The following is a 21,776-nucleotide window of genomic DNA, read 5'->3' as shown; positions in this document are numbered from 1 at the left end:
GAAATCTTAATGTGTATGACCAGCTTATTATTTTAAGAAAGAGGGGACAAAACTGTGTCAGCCTATACTGTATAACTACTGTTAGTACAACCTTCTGAATCCTATTATTAATGCCCTCACCCTTGCCATATTAGAACAGTGACACTGTAGCATAGTTATTGCATACTCAACTAAGGTGTCTGAATACTAACAATAGAAAGACACACAGACAGGCAGAAGGAGCATTTATTTTCACTTTTACTAGAACAATAGTCATACATCTATTTTACTTCACTTTTTATAAGTGTGTTCAGGTTCTTAGCTAATATAAAATGTAGAAGCTTTATGTATATCTTGCTTTTATAGAACAGTATGTCGGTCCTACTGCTGAAGGGCACAATGGTAGATTGTCCTCCAGTGTCAGACACCAACTGTCTCGGCTAACACAACACAACACAGCACAGCACAAGAGAGAAAGGATATCTTCTTGGGCAAGTATTCACAGCACAGAAAATGTCAAAACAAAGGGAGATTAAAAGAAAAATGTTTTAATGAATGCCTCCTTTAATGCTAAAAGATATACAAAGCTTACTGGCTACGTTACGAGTTTCAAGCACATCTACTGTTTAGCAATTTCATTAATGTGTTATCATAGGATCCAGTCAAGTTTGCCCACTTACATAGAAATGGTCTACAATTTTTATCATACGTATATTTTAAATGATGGAGACAGAATATCAACCAAAAATCCAGAAAAAAAACATGATACAAATGTTTAAAATTGAATTGCAGTTTAGTGAGTAAGTATTTATTTGATCTCCACGCAAAATATGACTTCGTACTTGGCAGAGAAACCCTTGTTGGCAAGCACAGAGGCAAGTCATTTGTTGTTGTTGGTTAGTAGGATTGAACACATCTCAGGAGGGATTTGGGTCAACTCTTCTTTACAGGCCTTAAGGTTTCTTGGCTGTCACTTGGCAACTCGAAGTTGCAGCTCCCTCCATACATTTTCTATAGGATTAAGGTCTGCAGACTGGCTAGGATATTCCATGACCCTAATGTGCTTCTTCTTGAGCCACTCCTTTGTTGCCTTGATGGTATGTTTTGGGTCATTGTTATGATGGAAGACCCATCTTTAGCGTTCTGGCTGAGGGAAGAAGGTTGTCATCCAAGGTTTTACAATACATGGTCCCGGCCATTGGCCCCTCAATGCGGCAAAGTCAGCCTGTACCTTTAGCAGAGAAACAGCCCCAAAGCATAATGTTTTCAGCTCCGTGCTTGACTGTAGGGATGGTGTTCTTAGGGTCATAGCATTTTTCTTCCTCCAAACACGGCGAGTCGAGGTAATGCCAAAGAGCTCAATTTTGGTCTCATCTGACCACAGCACTTTCTCCCAATCCTTCTCTGAATCATTTAGATGTTCATTGGCAAACTTCAGATGGGCTTGTACATGTGCCTTTTTGAGGAGGGGGACCTTGCAGGTGCTGCAGGATTTCAATCCATGGCGGCGTATTGTGTTACCAATGGTTTGTTTGGTGACTGTGGTCCCAACTGCCGTGAGATCATTCACATGCTCCTTCCATGTAGTTCTGGGCTGATCCCTCACTTTTCTCATGATCTTCTTTACCCCATTAACTGAAATCCTGCATGGAGCTCCAGATGGGGGGATAGATGGTTGTTTTGTGTTTCTTCCATTTATGAATAATCGCTTTAACAGTTGTCGTCTCCTCACCAATCTTCTTGCTGATCGTCTTGTACTAATTCCAGCCTTGTGTAGGTCTACAATCTTGTCCCTGATGTCCTTTGACAGTTATTTTGTCTTGCCCATGGTGGTGAGCTTTGAATGGAAGAAAAAAATTCTGTGGACAGGTGTCTTTTATACAAATTATGAGTTGTCGTTAGGAGCACCTTCTTAAATTGACAGGACTAATCTGTGTACCACACGAGCACATAGCCAGTCTGTGGGAGCCAGAATTATTGTTGGTTGGTAGGGGATCAAATACTTATTTTACCCACTGAACTGCAACTCAATTTATAACATTTGTATCATGTATTTTTTCTGGATTTTTGGTTGATATTCTGTCTCTAGCGTTTTAAATACACATATGTTAAAAATTATAGACCCTTCATTTCTTCGTAAGTGGGCAAACTTACAAAATCTGCAGGGGATCAAATAATAATTTTTACCACTGTAATTCCACTATGCACAGTATGCTAAGGTGTCCCAGAAACAGTCCCTCCCACTCTAATTGCATGGAAAGGGTAGCTGTATAATTCACGGCCAGCCGAGTACACAGGGAAGGGATATAACCCCCTTTTTATGCATGTTTATGCGCATTACGAGCTGCTCTATGTGTGAGAAACATGCAAGAAAGGTGCCTGCACCACTTTATATATCGTGTTGCACCAAACTGTGTGGTTACTGTGGTACCATGTGTTTGCAAGATGCATGGCAGTGTCATTAGGAATTAATGGCACCACTGTATGCCTACAAAGGGGCATTGAACCGGAACAAGTATCAGGATTTCTAAGCACTCCAACTTTAAATAAAAATAATCTGTCATTTTAGAAATATTTTGCTGAAGTTACAAAGTGATGGCACCTAGAGGAGCCTTCACACACATGCTGCAGTCTCACGCCTAAAACTCCATTCTGAGGCTTTGGTACTTCTTGTTAGTGCTGGAGCTTGCCTGTCCCTTTCTGCCTTCATAGTGATGGGCGAAATGTTGGGTGAGCGGCTGGTAATGTAAGCTCCAACTCTACTTGAAAATGTCTGAGCTTTGCCTCTCAGGTGGCCTGGCATCCAGCAGTACCACCAAGGCTTTGGAGGCTGCTGCATGAATGCACAGGCGTCTTTATATCTGCAACAAGTAGGCATTACTAGAACATGGGAGTGTATAGTGTAGGTACATGCAGTAGTGCCCTAGAAGTCACCATGATTGAAGTAGATGGAGGAATGGTAGCCAGTGTAAACCAGTACAATACATTCACTCCTCCCATGTCACCAATCTTAAATTCTTGTCCATAGACAACGGTATTAACATTGCAAGTTGGTAAAATGTCAGTTCTTGAATAAAATGAAACTGACACTTCCAAAAAGAAATGGCTGCACTGTATGGGTGATACTCATCAGAATATACACACACACACACACACACACACTTAGGTCCATATATATTTGGACACAGGCACAATCTTCATTCTTTTATTCTTTTGGCTTTGTATGCCACCAGAATAAATTAAAAGGAAACAATCCAAATTAATTTGAAGTGCAGACTTTCATCTTTTAATTCAAGGGGTTGAACATAAATATCAAGTACAAATTTTAGGAACTGCAACCATTTTTATACACTGTCCCTCCACTTTCAAGGGCTCAAATGTAATTGGACAAATTAATATAATCATAAATTGTTCATTTTTAATATTTTGTTGAGAATCCTTTACTGGCAATGACTGCCTGAAGTCTGGAATCCATGGACATTACCAAAGACTGGGTTTCCTCCTTTCTGATGCTTTGCCAGGCTCTAACTGCAGCTGTCTTCAATTGTTCTTTGTTTGTGGGTCTATCTGCCTTTTTTAGTTTCACCTTCAGCAAGTGAAATGCATGCTCAATTGGGTTGAGATCAGGTGATTGATCCGGCCATTGCAGAATATTCCACTTCTTTTCCTTCAAAAGCTCCTGGGTTGTTTTTACAGTGTGTTTTGGATCATCGTCCATCTGTATTGTGAAGCTCCATCCAATCAACTTTGCTGCATTTGGCTGAATTTGGGCTGACCATGTGTCTCTAAACACTGCAGAATTCATCCTGCTGCTTCTGTCACATAATCAATAAACACCAATGACCCAGTGCCACTGGAAGCCATGCATGCCCATGCCATCGCACTGCCTGCACCATGTTTTACTGCTGACGTTGTGTGCTTTGGATCATGAGCTGTTCCAAGCCAAACTTTTTTTCTTCCTGTCATTCTGGTACAGATTAATCTTAGTTTCATCCATCCAAAGAATGATTTTCCAGAATTGGTCTGGCTTTTTTAAATGTTTTTTTTTTTGGCAGTCTAATCTGGCTTTTCTATTTCTTCAGGCTTATGAATGGTTTGCATTGTGGTGAACCCTCTGTATTTGCTCTTGAGAAGTCTTCTATTGATTGTAGAGTTTGGCAATGATACACCCACCTCCTGGAGAGTGTCCTTCACTTGTTTGGATGTTGTGAATAGGTTTTTCTTTACCATAGAGAGGATCCTGCAATCATCCACCACTGTCTTCCGTGGATGTCCATGCCTTTTTATGTTGCTGAGCTCACCAGTGCATTCTTCTTTCCTCAGAATGTACCAAACTGTTGATTTGGCCACTCCTAATGTTGCTTCTATCTCTCTGATGGATTTATTTCATTTTTGAAGCCCATTTGCATGGACAGCTCCTTTGAACACATAATGCAGGTTCACAGCAATAGATTCCAAATTAAAATACCACACTTAGAATCAACTCCAGACCTTTTACCTGCTTAACTGATGAAGAAATAACTGAGTAGCCCACACCTGGCCATGAAACAGCTTTTTATTCAATTGTCCAATTACTTTTGGTTCCTTGAAAAAGGGGGGATGGCTACTCTTAAGAGCTGTAATTCCTAAACCCTTCCTCCAATTTGGACGTACGTACCCTCAAATTAAACCTGAGAATGTGCACTGTCAGCCCATATTCATTATATAACTATATCTTGCATCTTTTTGGTAAATACCTGAAAAAACTACAATTGTTCCTGCGTCCGAATATATATGGACCTAACTATATCAACATGGGCCAGGGGCTGCTCCTGTAAATATGACAACCTTGCAGGTTAATGTATGCCCCTTCAATTAATGATCTTCGATAGATGGTTGGATACCCAGGGATATTCTTGTTGCTGTTAAAGTTATTTTGTTTGTTGTGCCAAAGGAATGGCCTGTAGGCAGTCCTTCTTCTTAAAATGTGCCAGGTCTGTATCTTTTGATGCTTTTGACTATGTACATGTTATGACTCATTCATGCTATAATGTTTAATTGCTCTGGGATTGCTGGAAATTTTGTTTCTTATTCTCATTAAAACCTACCCTTGATTTAAAAAAGAAAACCTGCCACATTTAAACATATCTTCAAATAATTACAAAATGTAATGTCTCCTTAAGTATTCATAAAAAAGTTCATCTGGTTGATCTGCTCCTGAGCCAGAGCACTCTATATGTTGGATGGCTCATTTTAATTCATTGAAGTATTTCATCCTTTGAAATGATGTTTTGGTCTCATTAAAATAACAGACAATAAGTGGTTGGTTGATGAATTAGTAATGAGTCTATCAGTGTGCTTCAGAATTTATTCTGTCCATAATATATGTGTGTAGATGTTCCCCTGATAATAGATGACTATGTGTTAGAAGCATTTCCTACATAATAACTTTTTTATTTTTTTTATTTGCCTTCAGATCTTGTATGTTTGATAATATTGAGGTGTCACAACAGAGTCTTTGTTGCAAGTTACAGACAGTTCTGCAATATCTGATTGTGCCTAATGGGAAAGTTTATTTTATTTGTTTATGTAATGTGTTCATTTGTATAATGCCAATGTGGCCCTCAGGGCGTTACAGAGGATATACAGTTTACAGTAAGCATTATTATTTGTCTGCAGACAGGGAAGGGTTGGAACACCTGAGCTCAGAGGCTCAGTGGGTAGAGAAGGAAAAGTCAATACTGGGCCTCATTCACACTTGCATTGCTTTTGAATCCATGGTATAAAAAAATCCCATGTTTCATTCGGTGGGTAGCATCACCACCAAACAAGACCCATTCAATGAACAGACCCGCATCACAATTACATTTACTATACATGGTTGGGTGTGAAGTGGCGCCGGTTTTTCAGGATTGAAATGGGCAGTGAGGAGATGGCATATTGCCTCTTAGCTACCTGTTAACTGCTCTCTTAGAATGATCCATCATGGATTGCTGTTCAAAGGGGCGGCAGGGGTTGTTACAAATGTAAACAAGACCTTAAAAACCCTGAGTTTGGATGCACAGCCATGACAGATCCCACAATTGTCTTGTAATGGGTACTTTTGGGTGCTGAAGCCCATATACTGTGAATTGGCCATTTGTTTATGTGGCCGGAGCCCCCAGGTGCTGTGTACAGGCAGCCCATGTAGGTTTAAGGGACACAATGGCTGCACATACAGACACTCTACTTAATTTGCATGGTGGTTGTGACCCTGGACATACACTGACTGCATTCAGGCCACCTAAAATGCTGCAACATTGTTATTTTAAAGGATAAGCTCACCTTTTTACAAAGAATAATAAATAATATTTAAATAAAATGTATTATTTTTTGTAGTAGGAGTCTGTAAAGGATTGCACCAGCGATCAGCAGATCGCTGGTGCCATGCTGGTCTCCCGCAGACTGTCAGTTTATCTGCTTGCTCGTACATCCCGCACGGGCAAGTCAATATTTCTGACAGGAAGACTCCATGAACTACTACATTGCTCATAGCGCTGTGGTAGTTCATTGAGAACTACAAGCCGACAGCCGCTGAGGCTGTCGGGACTCGTCCTTTCATTCACAGAATGCTGAGAATGAATGATGTGGCCGTGTGGGCAGAGCCCTGCACAGCCTCGCTGTTTTTAAAAAGTGACAGCTAGTGCAGGAAACTTTTCCCTGTACTGCTGTCAGAGGGAGGGGGGAAATTGGGCGGCAGCTGCAGGATCAGGAACATGTTATGCAGCGAAGGAAATAAGTATTTGATCCCCTGCTGATTTTAATGTTTGCCCACTCACAAAGAAATGATCAGTCTAAAAATCGAATGGTAGGTGTATTGTAACACTGAGAGATAGAATAGCAACAAAAATTCTAAAGAAATGCATGGCTAACAAATTATGTACTGATTTGCATGTTCATGAGGGAAATAAGTATTTGATCACCTTCACAAAACATGACTTAGAACTTGGTGGCAAATCCCTTGTTGGCATTCACAGAGGTCAGATGTTTCCTGTAGTTGGCCACCAGGTTTGCACACATCTCAGGAGGGATTTTGACCCACTCCTCATGGCAGATCTTCTCCAAGACATTAACCTCCCTGGAGGTATTCCCAAGTGTAGCTCGGGGTACAGTTTCAGCACCACAAGCGGTAACCCCGAGCTACACTCAGGAATACCTTGCAGCGCTTCTCCAGGATCTCTTCTTCACTTACCTTGTCCTTCGCTTCCGCGATGTCCCTCCTGCAGTGTCCCCGGCAATGTCCTCTGGCCGATGCCGGCATCCATCTTCTGGGTTCCATTCCCTGCGACATCAGGACGTATGGGGATGGAACGGTGGAAAATTTAAAAATGTGAAAAAGTGAAATTCACTAAATTCACATAGTAAAACATTACTCTATCAAACCATTTCATATACATTTTGTCCCAAGTGCTTTGTCCTGTGCCCTGCCTGCATTTTTACTGTTCTTTCTGCCTGGAAATTGAGAAATGTCCATGGTGTCCAAAAAGCGTCCCTTTAGGTCAAAAGCGTTTTTAGACCAGCTAGAGAACAGCGATAGTAAATCAGAACCACTTGCAGAATTGAGTGATAATGATTCGTGGGGAAATTCATCATCAGACACTGAAAATGATTTTGCGACTTTGCTCAGTGATGTGCGAACTTGGCGCTATATTTCAAATTTCAGTGTTTTTGGTTTGATTATATTATTGAATTAAATTTATTATATTATTTTTTATGATTATTAAATTATAATTTATGATTTTGTGTTTCAAATTTTATCATACTCGGGATGTTTACTAGACTCTTGTTCGGACAGATTTCAGTGAGTTATTCCTAAAAATTACAGGCCTACAATAAAAAATTTTTATATTTCCATGCAAAAAAATGTACTGCTTTGAGCACAGAAATACTGACATATTCAGACCGCTAGGGAGGCTACGGTTTGGTGGCTGACGTTTGGGAACTTGAACTTTCAGCTCCATCCACAGATTTTCAATCGGATTAAAGTCTGGAGACTGACTAGGCCACTCCAGGTCCTTAATGTGCTTCTTGAGCCACTAATTTGTTGCCTTGACCATGTGTTTTGGGTCATTCTCATGCTGGAACACCCATCCACAACCCATTTTCAATGCCCTGGCTGAGGAAAGAGGATTCTCACCCAAGATTTGATGGTACATTGCCCCGTCCATTCACTGTATGTTCCACTCTAAAACGAGTGAAACATGTAAAATGTTCCCAAAGGTGAACTTCTCCTTTTTAAGGGTATAGTTACTAAGCCACCATACTTCCAGATGAACAGTAAAACGCCTCCTAGTGATTGTCTTTTTTCTGTTATAGCTTTGCCTTGTGCATTGAGCTTTTACATTTGGGGGAGTGGGGGATGGTTTAGAACATCTGTCAGCTGGGGAAATTTCCCCCAGCTTCCCATCCTGGAGACGCCACACAGAATTGTGATTGTATTGGTCACTGCAAACTTTTTGGAGGAAGCTACTGACCAGTACCTCATCAGAATCACTCAGGTATAATGAAGAATATAGCCCTGATGAAGGGGGAAGCAATTGCCTTGCAATGTGTTGGCTTTTTAACTCTAAACCAAGTTCTCCAATAAACAGCTTGAAACCCTAACAACAGTTGTGACATACTTCTACGCCTGACACACCTCTAAACCTGTTCTAGTTTATCCCCGAAGCATCTGTCAGTCACTTTCACAGAGGCAATGGCCAGAGACCTAAATGGTCTCACTGACACCATACTTCCATCAACTAAAGAAGTCTTTGAAGGACAGAATAAAACTTTTTTTTTTTTTTACCCTTCATCCGACACCCAACCGAACACAGGTCCAGCGCTATTTTACACACACACACGCAGGAAATTTATTTTTTTATGTTGGTACTTTCAGTTGCTTTGCGTTACATTTACATGTGCTCATGTATTGCTTTGCGTTAACATGCAGACATGCTTCTTTTTAATGTAATGTGTATTTACTTAGCATTGTGGTGTGAAGGAGGTGCGTAAAAAAAACTATTGTTTTGTATGTGCTCCTGCAGTGACCTTTTTTGATACGGTGTAGAAGAATGCAGGTCACTTCACATTTTGTGACTGATCCCTCAAGGCATAGGGAAGAGCTCTGGCAAGTGTGGATCCTAGTCTGAACCTACCTGAGGCAGCCCGCTAGGAAGCTGTCACCTGTGCCAAGTCGATCATCTGCGGCTGAGGTATTCCCGGCCCTGCAACCACACCTATACATGCCCCTTGTATGTGGCTATGGGGTGGGGCATGCCCCATGATTAACACAGTACAGTGACAGTTTCCTGGCAGGCTCAGAAAATAATTCAAACACATCCGAGCTCATCTGTATTATGGGTCCTTATCAGAGCAATGCAAGTTACTGCAAAAGCACATACAAAACAATGGGGTTGATTTAATAAAGGCATATCAACTTTGCACTTTGCAAGCGCAGTTGCACTAATTTTCCCCAGAGTTTAGTGAATTTGGTGAAGCTCTGCTGCTTTCCATCATCCAATAATGTGTATAGCACCCTCTTACATGGGTGCTAGGTTTAGATAGATAAGATTTAGTGTGTTTTGATAAGTAAATGTAGTTGTCACACTGTAGTCAGTGTCTTTGTGATTGTTGTTAGATAAAAGCATAGTTTGCACACTGTAATTGGTGTTTCTGTGTTCTGCTAGTTAGGTCTGTTCAGTGTGCTCAGCTGCTGCCAGCCTGATAGCTCCCTCTGCATCCAGAAGGCTTGAAAAGCTTCTGGATCATAGGTGTGGAGCTATGCAGATGGCAGCATGAATATTGATACAGCCCTGACCTATCCCAGAGAGGCAGGCTCTGATGACATCCTGGGTAACTGAATGTATTCAGTAAGCACACTGAGCTTGGGGTCTTTTCCTGTATAGGATTGGTCCAGCCTGGAGGGGGCATGCTGCCCTCCCAAGAAATGCTGTTGTAGGCTTCAGGTGGGTGACCTGAGGGCCTGAATGCTGGTTCCCAGATACTGCTAAAGCTGACTGAGGAGCTGTCTATTGAAGATCTGGTCTGGTCTCAAGGAAGAAGCCAATCAGATGTCCTTGGTCCTTGTGATTACAGACACCTCTGAAAGGATCTTAGAGACTACCCCTCTGGTGCTAGAGAGTCAGCTGCGGGTCTAGCTAAAGGGTACAGCAGCTGGTGCCCTGAAGAGCTTTGTCCACTTAATCTCCTACTTGAAGGGACTCTGTTCTAACTACTACTATCTTAAAGCTGAAATCTTCTGTTTGTTTCGAGCACAGACTTTATTATAGCTTATCCTGAAGAATACCCAATGTATACATATGGTTTTTTGGAGTATCCCACTTCCCTCAGCCCTGTCTAAGTTCTCCAAAAATTAAAACACCCCTAGACTGGTAATTGAAGAAACAGGTGAACATGCCTGCCTGTGGGGCAAAGATTGTGGGAAACCTGGATAGTATTCCTGCGACTCCTACAGGTGTAGCACTACATGTGCAAGCAAAAATGCTGGATTTTTTTTTTGGGTTTTTTTTTTCCTTGCACCTGATTGACTATTCTTTACAAACTGAAGCTTCACCACATTCACTAAACTCTGGGGGAAAATGAGTGCAACTGCACTTTGAAAGTACACAGTCTGTTTGCCTTTAGTAGATCAACCCCAATGCACCTCATTCACATCACAATGCTGTGTAAGGCCCCATATACACGGGACACTTCTGAACGATGGAAATTGACTGCTGGAAAACGTAGGTTAAAAAACGGATGTTTAGCCGTGTTTGCATAACACGTTTATGCGCGTTTGTGTTTAGAAGTGTTTTTTAAAGATAAGTACAGGAGAACCTCCCAAATGCCCAGAATGCACTGAAAAGTGGTAAATTATTAACTATTTCAGACTGTTTCAAAGAAATACAGAGTGTAGAAGCAGAGAGAGCAGTATGTGTTGAGATTAGCTTAGGTGTGAGTTGCTCATTAACATTTCTTTTGTCTCCAAGGGTGGGAAATGTGCTGGTGGAGTGAGTCATTAAGGCCACCTGACAGGGGGTCTTCATGAGGAATTTGAGGCGTGAATGGTCATTAACATATCTTTTGTTTCCAAGGGTTGGAGAGGTCTCAGGTTTGAATTAGTCATTACAATGTGTGACAAGCTTGGTAGGAACATGTTGTGTTCAGTGTTTTGTCCATTTGAGTACCTTGAAAACGCTTTGCATGCATTTTTCATGATGAAAAAAGGCTCTGGACAGCATCGGGAACTGGAAGAGTTAAACAAAAATTTCAAGTGCTTATAAATGCGATTTGCTGCGTTTACAAGCGTTTTGCGTTTGAAACGCTGATAAAATTGACTGCTGAACGCAAGTTTCCTGCGTTCAAAAAACAACTGTAAACTCAAATGCCTGTAGTAAACGACTGTAAACAAAGATGGGTACACGGACACATAGGAAAACATTAAGGTGAGTTCAGGGGTTGCTGAAAAAAAACACGGTACAGTTCCTAAACGTGAATTTATCAGCTGCAGTGTACATGAGCCCTAAGTGTGTGTTGCAGTGCGTTTAAATGCAGCATGTCTGCTTTTTAACACAGCTCAATGCAACTGAATTCACCTAAACACAATTCTTATTCTTTTAGGGACCAGTCACTTAACAACAGACGACATTAAAATGCATTCCAACACGCAAAAAAATGCAACACAATGCACAGGAAAACACATGCCTAAGGCACATCAATGCGGATGCGTTTTTCATGTGTTATGGTGACTTTTTATTTGCCGTATGGTGTGAATAGAAATGTTTATAAAATGTAATTTAATACATTAATATATACCATTGATAAGTGAACTATAGAATACCTTTTTCCCATTTGCTGGCTTAGGGCCATGGATAGAAATGCTAACAAAAATTTGGCCTTTTAAAAGCTCAACTGTACTTGAGATTTATAATCTCTTAATAGTTTAAGATTAATCCATTTTTGACAATTGCCTCATTTTGATTACACTGAAATCAGTGAACTGCAAGTAGGACAGCTGTCAAGAAGAGATTCATTCTCCGTGATTAAAATCTCATGTGGCGCTGACAAGGTTCTCAGGGGGAATTGACCCAGGAAATTATTTTTTTTTTTTTTTCTGCGATTACTTTTGCTGGAAATCAGTCCCATATATAAAGGCTGTTTTAATATTTGCCTGCATTTTTAAAAAACACATTTGTATATGAAAAGTGACAACTAAAAAAATCTGTGTTTCGGTTTTGTTTTTGCGTGGTTATTGTCCCTTGACTCAGCTCATTCTGTTAATCTTGTAATCGCTCCTAAACCCACCCACCCCCTCCTCCCCTTTCACTAGCCCACTCTTCCCTTTTAAACAGCTGATTGATGCTGTAAGGGTGGGAAAAAAACAGCGAATCTCTTCCCTGCTCACTGCTGCATCCCAATCCCACAATGCTTTGCATCGCTTGCTGCAGTCTTTCAGTACCAGCTTACGGAGGAAAAAAAAATACGTTGAATAAAGAATGATGTTGCTGAATTTTACCAGGGGATCTACAAAGTAATCGATGACCCAGAAGGTGTTTGCTCATCACCTAATGCTGGACCATCGCTGCTTCCCTTGATTCTGCATTTTTCCCCTTGTATATGTCTCCTGGACCAGGGATACTGCCTGCCTCTTTGATGCATGTTCATGACAAATGGCTTTGATGCTGTGACTTACTTTCCATGCCTCTCCCTGCTCTTGTCTGGATGTAACAGGAATAGTTATGCTTTATCTACTGGGATTTTCTCTGGCTCATGTCTACAATAGAATCCCTGCTTTGGCTGGCTGCTGATTGTTTCAGTTCGACGATGGGTACGTAATGTTGTGGAGGTGACTTTGCAGTTTCATAGTATGTTGATTTCTATATTTCTTTTTTTTGTGTGCGCGTATATGCTTGGTCTGCCATTCTGGTACAGCAGCCTGTAGATGCAAATGGTTGCAGAGTAGTCATCGTAATTTATTAAATTATAATAGCATAGATCATGTTATAAATTAAAAAGTAATCCAATGATATTATTTTAATCTACGTGTTTTATTGTGTACTAAAATAATCATAAAATCAGCCTTCCCTAGAGATCATCACCCCCCTCCCCTTCTCCCTCTTTTAATTGCCCGTCTTGAAGCTGGAAGCACAGGGGACTGTTGGAAGCCTGTGCGTTCACAATGGGTTGTTGGATGAATGGAGATAACAGCCCCCTGACCTTGGTAGCCTGACTCGGTGAAGTGCTTGGGTGGGAAGCAGCTGGCAAGGCAAGAATTACATGCTCTTGGCAGCTACCCTGCATTCTCTGAGATGCCGGCGGAATTTATTGGGGTTTATGCTTGTGTTGCATAATGATTTTTATTTAAACTGATTGTAGAAGAAAACAATAACTGTCCCATATTCACATGCAGATGAGGCCTAGATGATGCTCCTTGGGCTTGCAGATTGCGCTTCTTTATATAGGGTACAGTGGCTTATAGTCAGTAAATTACATTGTTGTGGATTAACTGGTCTACTGTATTAATGTTTTCTAGTTTGGTAATGAATGTAATGAAAAACCTGAACCTTATATTGCCACTGAGCAGAGGCCTAGGTTGCACATAGTAATGTGCTAATTTGGATTGCAGGCCTCTGCTGAACAATGAGATGATGTTAAAACATCAGTCAGATAACAAGTGTCTTTCTGTTTCTGTCCGCTTATTCACGGTAGGCCGGAGATGCGTATTGAATGGTGAAAGACTAGGATGCTGCACAACTAGCATACTTTATTCTACAGGACTGATTGCATTTTATCTGTTTTTATCATTTGTTTCATGCAAATACAGATTTAGCACTGCATAGACTGTGGACCTTTTTATGAAAGACAAAGCAAGGCACCTCCACCCTTTGGCTGTGATTTGCTTTTATTCTGAATCATTTAATGGCAGTAAATAGAAATGCTTTACATGTGTTTGGGCCACTGCTTTTTGGCAGTTTACATCATCGGTAGCATCAAGTTGTTGAAGCTCATACAGTTATCATATGATGCTGACAAATATTGGTCTCCAAAGGGCCATATATCAATTCTCTGCTCCCATAGGCCATATTTATTATTCCGCCTTCCGTTATATTATCACAGCTCTATACTGTACAGATCTCCACAACGCAGGTAACAGAAATAAGTGTATTTTACATGATCATATCCCAAAACATTATTCCATAGAGACTTGCTTGATCAAATCTAATAACATTTTATCAATGTTGTTGTCCTTATAATGGCCGCCATTGTCTTTTCAGAAATGCAGGTCTGTTCTTCGTCTAACTTTTTCCAGTTGAAGCCAATCACACATCTAGGTACCAGGAGAAAAGTGGCCCTGGAATCTGATTCATTCCTAGTTTCTTCAGTTGCATTTGTAATGAAGGATTTGTGCTGATTTGCTCTGGTGATTTGAATAAATTTAACTTCATTAAACCTTACACAGTGTAAGTCAGAATTTGCTCAGAGGGTATCCAACCTATCTGTATCACGTCTTAAATCTGTTCAAAGCTGACATACACAATATTTAGCCTGCCACTAATGCTTGCCATTTGTTCCATTAGCTTCCTCGCTGTTCATTTTTAGTAAAGCTTGATAATTGCAGTGAGAGCAGAGCTGGCTATAGATGAGGATTTAACCTGTACTGATGAAGTATGGGGGCTGCCATTGTTGACTTCTGAGAATATGAATTTCCTGAAAGTGATGGTGATCCATTAGCTTCAGTACTTTCTTTGTCATGGGCTTCTAACAGGTATTCAGAGTCTGACTTCCATAATCCCAGGCAACTAGTATTTTCCAAAAGATCTGGAGAAAAACGCTGTCCCTTTTCTCACCCCAGAGCTCTCCTTTAAGTTCAGGTATTTTTCAACATTCTGAAAACTGATGTGACCAGTGCTAATTCTAGTGATATTTGCAATTAAAGGAGCATTCCACCCAACAGAGATAATTTGGCTGTGGGTATACCCTGGTGGATTGAGTCATTCAGTATACCTGTCTTTCAGTGATCACAGGGATGAAGTCTCCCTGTGTAATTCCCAACTCTGCTTCCAATTTGAGAGTCTCACATCATCTTTTTCATTGACCGTAATAGCCAATAGATCATAGATGACCCATAACTTAATAAAAATTGGAGCTGACATTGCAGACCTCCCTGAAAATGCCTGGCAGTCTCTGGTGCATGCTGCAAGTGCATAGGTGACTTAACAGTACTGAAGCCATTGGATTAGCATGTCAACCAGGCAGCTAGCATTTTAAGAGAGGTGAATAATGTCCGTCTCTATATTTCTCTCAGTATGGGCCTTCTGAGAAAAAGCTTTACGCTAGAAGTGAGAACAGCTTAATGGCTGAAGCACATAGGCAAACCTAGGAACTTTGTGACAAAGAAGCCAATGGGTGATTAAGCAGCTACCTAAAAGTTGAAACACTGGCATTAGGGAGAGTGACTAGTGTATTTACTAAGCATGTGTGATAGGGCTCCATAGTAAAACAATAATTGTGTTTATCTAATCTCTATCTTGAGAGCACTTCTCTAGTGAGTAATGTAGAATATGAATTGATTTCATAGCAATTGTAATGAGGTCACTGTATAGTTTGACCGCTTTGGGCCCCATAGCATTCATGTAGTTTGCTATAGCTATAGTCACATCCTTGTGCACTTGTAACCCTTCTAATTGCTTGAGAAAATTACATTTAAGACAAGTTTTAGTTCTGCCACACAGCGACATAATGCTTTAAAAGTAGTAGCGGGATAGATTCTAGGTTCAAACTGTTGTGCTGCAGGAACGCATGTACATTGATTTGTGTGATCTTCTGCGTACTAACATGTGTTGACCAAGACAGTCCATTCATTTCAATAGGCTGCCTACCACAAAATTGCACTGAAAACATGCATGTAGTATTTTTTTAATAACATAAACCACAATAATGCGTTACTGGGTGTTGTGGTATGCTGCAAGTGCACATGCGTTTGCAAGCTGCTTGAGGTATGTATTGATATAACCAGACAATCCAAATATCCAAAACACAGAACTGAATGTGAGGTATATCTTGACGTAACTTGACAACCTAAATAGATTGTAAATAATGTGCAATTAAATTGTGGATGGATTAAATGTAGTGCAACCTCTGAAGAATGTAAAATTTAAGGGCGATCTCCAAAGGGGTTAACATATAGGACTGCTGCAACTTAAAGAATGTAGGAACGGTCTGGATAAAAGCGCACAGATGTGTCCCAAAGGAAATAAGTGAATGGTATATGTCAACTGTGACTGGTGGGGAAAAAACTCATTGCTGCCATGGTAAAAACACATTGGTTTGTGGAAAGTATGAACAGGAGCCAGGCACTGTGTAGTTTTGTGATAAAAGTAATACATCTCATATGGAGGTGTGCCTTTAATAATTCATATGGTAAAAAATAGATAACCAGCCTGTGGCTTAAGAAGCCAGGTTCCAAGATGGATGGCCCGTCCGCTCAGAGGGAAGTAGTGGAGTAGAATGCCTGTCCCTGCAGGGACCACGTGTATCCGAAGTCCCAGCGTCCCGGATGATGTCACCACGATGTGGAGAGACTGAGGGGGAGGGGAACTCTTGCTGGAGCCGCAGCTTTAGAAGGAAGAGGCCGGTTGCCAGGACAACATGTTTTGCGCGCATGCGCTTTATCAAGTCTCAAAGAATGTAGGGCCAATTACAGCCTGCCCAACTACACACTACATTTTAGGTAGGTCATGGATATGAAGAAGTAAGGAGAAACAATGGTGGAGAAGAAAAAAAATGAAAGAAAAAAAGGGAGAAGGATAGAAAAAAAGGGGGGGGGGAGGGAAATGGGGGTTGTAGGGAAGGGGCTAGGCGCAAAGCCACCCCCAGATCGCTCATGATTTTACCATGGACTTGAAAACCTGCAACAGGGACAGACAAAAACAAAAACCCTGACCGGGCCTTTTAAGTCTTAATGGAAACTAAAATGACAAAAAATTAAAATTCAGCACAAGGGACATAATTTATAGTCAGTAGGATGTGTCCCCTGTACTGATTCCTCTTCTGCTGATACAAATTCTCCCCTGTCCATGCCACCTCCACCACCCTAATTTTCTAGTGGGCATTTAATACAGTTAAGGGGCTGTCATAGGCTCTAATCAAGAGAGTTTGACTATGCCCACCATTTCTTCCCAGCCGCTCTATTCATAGCATTCGTAGAAGCTGTACTTACAGCTTCTATGAATGCAACAGGATTTAAGAGTGGAGGGGGTGGAACTATCAATTGTTCTCCCCTCCTCCAAACATAGGATAAGCATAATAGCCCCATAATGTGCATCCTCAAAAATGGTTCTGTGATAGCAGCTTCCATGTTTCTGGCCTGGTTCTCTTTAACACGGTCTTTAAATTGCACTCACTGGAATTACATCTTTCCAATACTCTTTTGAAAATCCACCTCTGCCCTTTGCAGCACTGAGGCACTGTGCTCAAATACAAAGTGGCTTTGTGCAGTAGAGGTGGATTTTCTTAAAAGCATTGAAATTTTAATAATGTCATGCTCTGTAGTAAGCCAGATGGGGATGCACCTTTTAAATGACCCAGCCATGTATAACAGATGGCTCTTAGCAATTCATAAAATGAGATTGCTTATCCCTCATCTAGTGAATCTTTGGCAGAGGTTTATTTTTTACGTGGGTGGACACCAGCAAAAGCAATTTCTGCAACATTTGCATCTATCGCTGTGTTCTGCGGACCAATCTGTTCTAGCTTTCAATAGAGCTAATGTGTTAACCCTTGCTTACTGTTAGTAATTGTGAAAACAAAGTACACCTAGAAGATTTGATATTGTAAGACAGAACTGTAACCTAACCTGTGATTAATTATTGCCTGTTTTGGTTGTTGACCTAGAAACCGTTATATAACTTATCCAGAAGCATATTTTAGTGGTAACCAGGATCCATCCTTTGCTGTATCCATAATTGGGGCATCTTGCTTTCCCTGCTGTGGAAAATTGAGACTTTGTATCATACAGTATCTGCACCCTTGTCAATATTATTATTCCCCTTCGCTACTACACTAAATACTATAGATGTCTTGACCTATATACTGTATGTCTGTCCACTGTGCAGCGTTGGTTTTCTTATGCAAAACCACCCTCCAAAATCAATAAATACAGAACCCAAGAAAATCATATATACACACAACATACATATGTCTTAAACTCATACGCATGGATATGGGCACTGTACACTTTGTATGAGTTTATAGAAGCACTGGACAGTGTTTTGTTGGAGAGTAGACCTATGCATGTGTGGGTGTGTGTGTGTGTGTGTGTATATATATATATATATATATATATGATTTGATTTTGGTTTTTTTTTGTATTTATTGATTTTTGGAGGGTGGTTTAAATAGCACTGCACAGTGGACATACATAGAACTGAGACTGTTTTAAGAACATAACACAAAGCTTGGTGCTTGGCTACCAAAGAGAAGCTAGTGGATGTTTCGGCCATCCAGTGCCTACAAGTAACTGGGATATCAATTTTGGCTGGCGTTTTTACCTCTTTTAATGTTGATTGAGCGTAACTCTTATAAAAGGGCACTGGAAATAAATAATCAAAACAGCACAGTTTGTAGAAAAGGCATCGATATGTGTTTTCACTTAAAGCTGAACTCCAAGTATGATCTTTATTGCATAGTTACATTGGTCAAGCTTGCCGCAATGTAGGTATGCATATCTTATTCCTTGCTGCTGCTGGGGACGCTGATAATCACTGTAGTAGTTAGGCTACTGCAATAATAGTTACTATTTTACGAGTCCTGCTATGTTCTGTGTGAATGGCCTCCCTTCTGTACATTGACCACAGGGGTCTCTTGCTTGGAACTGTCACCATTCATAAAATGTCCTGTGTTATTTGTAATGAAGGCAAGGCATTCTTTGATTGGACGAAGGGGGTACCGCGATGTTGGACAATTTTCCCTTGACAAAAATTGATTGAAAAATCTGTTGCAGATTTTCCATAACTTCCTGTCTGGTAAAAGGTTGACCCCATAACAGAAAATGTAGAGAAACCTTGGAGCCCCAGATAGCAGAAAATTTGAGGTTTGGTATAGGTATAGTTTAACAGACCAAAAGGGAGCACAAGAGAGAAGTTCCTTCTTGGGGTTTAAATAGACTTTAACAACTCAAAATGAAAAAGAAAGTGGAGCAAGAGTTCACAGAGCTAGGGTGACAGTCAAAGAGACATTTGTATTCAGAGCACTTCAGGACTGTGCTTTATAGGCAAATAGGAAAAAGCAAGAATGGAGGGTATTAGTCATGGTAAGAGTGGAATTTGGCCTGATGTAACTTCACAAACCACGCTGCTCAATGAATGCAGTGATTTCAGCTCTGCACTCTAAAAGGCTAATTGATGGATGGAATACTTGTAGCCAGTACAGACAAATGACAAATTCTACACAGCTTTCAGACTTTGTACTGGGAAAAAAAGGAAAGTCAAAGCAACACGGAAACTGCACCCCAGCTACCATAAGTTCCCTGCTCTTATGTTTCTGATCCACCACCAAAGCCCTATTATAAAAGAGTATTTGAGGGCATGAACAGGTCCTGATTTTTACACCTTGCCACTCTCGGTAATACCTGTTTTGTGCTGCCCTTCTGTTCCCTAGACCCCAGGCAACTGGCCTCAGTATCACAATAATATAACCAGATATCCTAGCCATAAAAGACATGCTGAGGCCGGAAGAAAATATGCTAAAGGAGACATATTGAGGTTGATTTACTAAAGCAAATACACTGTGCACTTTGCAAGTGCAATTGCTCCACAGCTTAGTAAATGAGGGAAAGCTCTGCTGACTTTCATAATGCAATCATATGAAAGCTAATTTGCTGTTTTTTCCCTTGCATGTAATTGAGTATTCTATGTCAAGTGAAGCGTTACCTCATTCACAAAGCTCTGGAGTATCTGCACTTGCAAAGTGCATTTTATTTGCATTTTGTAACAATAAAAATTTGATTTTATAAATGATTCATTTTTTGCTACCTGAAAAATCTATTTTTTCCATATTTTTTGGTGTTTGTTATGTACACATGGGATGCTGTCCCCATGATCTCCAGCCCAACTGGGATAAATTCTATTTGCATTTAGCAAATCAACCCCACTGCCTATTGTGTGTCAGTATAGTGCTATGAGGCTTGAATTTTGGCCCATTCCTGTTGGCCAAAATTCGAACCGTGGGTGGCCACCTAGGCAGACAACAATAAAAGTACGAGGTTCTAGAATTTTGACATAGGTTCTAGAATTCCCCTTAAAAAAAATAAATCTAAACCCTCAGTTTTTAGGCACTTTCAGCAGCTGATTTAATCCCTCACTAAGTATGCCACTTCTTCATCTTTTAATCCTTATTCCAGTTTAGGCTGGTACCGTGACCACTGTCCCCAGTTTCCTGTTACAGGGTTGCTCCTATGGAACCAGCCTTGCATGCTAGACTTGTGACTCTGTATACTGTGTGCATTGATAGAAACACGCAGCCATATTGTCTAGGCTGCCAAGGCACTCCCCTGTTCCTCCCTCATTTTCACATAGGCAATGATGGTGTCTGATTGGTATTTTATCATACATCTTTGTTTTGTCACTTACTTGTGAATTTTGGCAAAATGAGAAATGAATGTAGGCATGTGTAGTTAGCTTGTCCACCACTAAATGGCTCTGTTGCCATTATGGCATAGTGAGGGGAAAGTTATAAGCAGGTATAGGCTTTTCTTTTTTTTTTCTTTTTTTAGAGAAACCCCTCCTGAAGTGATGTAATGGGAGGACCTAGTGCCCATATAAATGCCAGTGTTGGGTGGGACCCACTGTAGACAGGGTATGGGAACAGGATACATCAGAGCTGCAAAGATATAGTCTTGTACTCCGCTTATCTAAAAGGCCCTGAGCAGGACTGAATTCCCAAGCGAAATGGTACAGATCATGGGAGGAATTGCTGAAGTCTCCCTCTTTCCTGGACTTCTTTTGCAGGTCCTGTAGCAGGGTGTATAAGGCCTTGAGGGGGGGGGGGGGCGGGGCGGCGGCCCCCTGGCCAGAGTCCTCGTATGTGAATAGTGGAAGCCTGGGACTGAGATTGTCATCTGGGACCAAGCCCGGTTGGGCAGAACTATAGAAGGGACATTGGGAAGAGACTAGAATATGAATGTAAGCACCTTGTCCCTCTGACCTACAGTTATGGATTCTGTGACTTGATGATGGAAGCCTAGGCCTGTGGACTTAGTATATGTAGAAAAGCAGTCCCAACACTGCGGTGCTCCCAAGGAGGGGAATGGAGTAGAGGTAAGATGGATTAAAGTGGAACTTCACTCTCTCAATCAATATGGACTATTTTAAATCCAAATGCTGCTAGCATCACTAAATAGATAGTATGTCATATTTACTTGTTTTAAACTTTTTTTTTTTTATACATTTCTTCATTTACTTCCTGGCTTCCATGCCTAAGCAAATGATGTCATACATCCCAGCGGTCTTCGTCTTCTAGGGTTCTCAGCTCAGCCAGTGCCTAAACTTAGGGCAGATGGATTCCAGGAAGTAATTGCTTCATGAATCATCTGCCCTTACTCTAGATGGCCACTGCCAGAAATGCTAGGGTGTTTTTAAAAGTGATTTCTCTGCAAAATAAAGCATGGACACATTAATGGATGGGGGAGTTTTCTTTGCATATGACAAATGAATTAAAGCGGAGTTCCAGTGAAAATAAAAAAAATTAAAGTCAGCAGCTACAAAAACTGTAGCTGCTGACTTTTAAAAAATGGACACTTA

The 21,776-nt window shown here is 40.8% G+C and overlaps 1 protein-coding gene across 6 annotated transcripts in view; it reads left to right on the top strand.

Moving 5' to 3' along the window:
* Window positions 1-21,776, top strand: part of TRIM2 (tripartite motif containing 2) — a 185,303-nt gene that overhangs the window by 91,670 nt on the left and 71,857 nt on the right. Inside the window, exon 1 of one of the 6 annotated variants that reach the window (XM_089670441.1) lies at window positions 12,364-12,805. The exons of the other annotated variants lie outside the window; for them this stretch is intronic. The gene's annotated coding sequence lies outside the window, so the exon portion shown is untranslated. Of the gene's footprint in view, window positions 1-12,363; window positions 12,806-21,776 lie in introns of those variants that run through there. 6 annotated transcript variants of the gene reach the window in all.

Source organism: Staurois parvus, unplaced genomic scaffold, assembly GCF_062004578.1.
Source record: "Staurois parvus isolate SC_StPar_1 unplaced genomic scaffold, SC_StPar_1.0 ptg000090l, whole genome shotgun sequence".
Classification (NCBI taxonomy): Eukaryota; Metazoa; Chordata; class Amphibia; order Anura; family Ranidae; genus Staurois; species Staurois parvus.
This window is presented reverse-complemented; position numbering and strand designations above follow the sequence as displayed.